Source organism: Calonectris borealis, unplaced genomic scaffold, assembly GCF_964195595.1.
Source record: "Calonectris borealis unplaced genomic scaffold, bCalBor7.hap1.2 HAP1_SCAFFOLD_106, whole genome shotgun sequence".
NCBI lineage: Eukaryota > Metazoa > Chordata > Aves > Procellariiformes > Procellariidae > Calonectris > Calonectris borealis.
The window spans coordinates 278,124-280,000 of record NW_027441494.1 but is presented as its reverse complement, the minus strand read 5'-3'; positions in this window follow the sequence as shown (position 1 = coordinate 280,000).

Below are 1,877 nucleotides of genomic sequence, written 5' to 3'. Positions count from 1 at the left end.
TCCGGCAGTCCTCCGGCTGTGCTCTATGGTCCGGTATCCGTCTCTATGGTCCGGCAGTCCTCCGGCTGTGCTCTATGGTCCGGAAGCCCGTCTCTATGGTCCGGCAGTCCTCCCGCTGTACTCTATGGTTCTAACGGTTCTCTCTGTGGTCCAGACGTCCTCCAGCTGTGTGCAGTGGTAGCTTTTTTTATTCCCCAGAATATGCATTCAATTTGTGTGCCTTTTTGTGTTGTGGGGGAAAAAAATTTTGCATCTTCTTTGTATAATTTGCTGCTTATTTTGCATGGTAACTAATTAATTAGTATTCTTAGAGGGAGTAAGGAATGCTTACTGTAGTCTTTGGGCTTTTTTGATTATTCAAATCAGAGATTACTCCCACTTGGAATACTAGTAATGTGTAGTCATGGTATGAGAAACAATTAAAAATAATAAATCTGGTGCAACAGTAGAAAATGGCACACACCCTGGGAGTAATTTTTTAAAAATACTATTATTTTGTAATCTATTTGTGTTAGTTACTCCCAGGAAGCATGCCATTTTCTACTGCTACTATTTACATTTTAAATAGCAAACACACACAAAAAAAAAACCACCACAAAAGACCAAACACCAAGACTGATGTGCACAAAAAAAAAAACCCACAACCGCCAAAGACCAAGACTGACACGCACAAAAAAACCAAAACCCCCAAAGACCAAGACCAATGCATGCAAAAAAAAAAAAACACCCACACAACCCCCCAAGGCCAATACAGAAAATTCCCTCCTCCAACCCCACAGGAAACTCAAAAAAAACACCACACCAAGACACAAACAGAGAGAGACAACAAAATCAAAGACCAAAACAAAGCAAAACAACATCAATGACAAAAACCAGAGAGACAACATCAAAAGACACCAGACAGACACACAAAAAAACCCCTACAGACAGAGGAAAAAAAAAACCACCAGAGACAAACACAGACATAAAAAAAACACAGGAGACACAAAACAGATCAAAGAAAATTTTATTTAAACTTTATTGCAAAATCATTTTCTTTTAAGATACTTTAGAACCCTATTAAGGAGTGGTTTAACTACCATAATTAGCTCCTTCTGCAATTAAGGTAATTGAACACAGCCATATTACCATTCCATCTTTACTGCCTAGTTTGATATTTTCCTTATGATACTACTCAGATACAATTCATGCCTGCTAGTGTCTTACTAAGATCAGTGTTTCAATTGGACATCATTTATGCCAAAGTAGTATTCTACATTTCTTTAAAACTACTCAAAGTAATTAAAAAACTTTACACAATTACTAATAGTTTAAATATACTTAGGAGCCAGTAATGCACATGCTTTCTTTTAACCTGTCAATAGCTACATTTATCTATAGGTATTGACAACTCTCCCTCTAATGACTAATTCTCATTTAAATTATCACATACAAACATTATTGCCATAATAGTCCTCAAGCAAGAGCTGTCAATGCCTGTAACAATTCACCACCACCACCACCACCCCCCTCCAATTGGCAATTTTGGTTAATAGGTATTAACAACACCCACTTAGTTTTGTACTTTCATTTGTTATTTCAGTTTTTACTGTGATTCCAATAGGGATACATTACTGCCTGTATTTTGTTTTTATAATTTTCAATTTAAAATTGGTCCATTGCTAATTCCAGTAGATTTTCCCATATTATTTTTTACATTTAAATTCTACAATATACTTGTACTACAGAGACAAAAATTACTCTCAGGTTGATCAGATACTTGCTACAATTACATTTATTCACTTCTCACTCTTTGAAATTCACTCTTTGAAATGCATTTGACCTCTAAAAATTCATCATTACCTTTACAGTCGGCGCAAGTATTTAGTGCCTGTGAT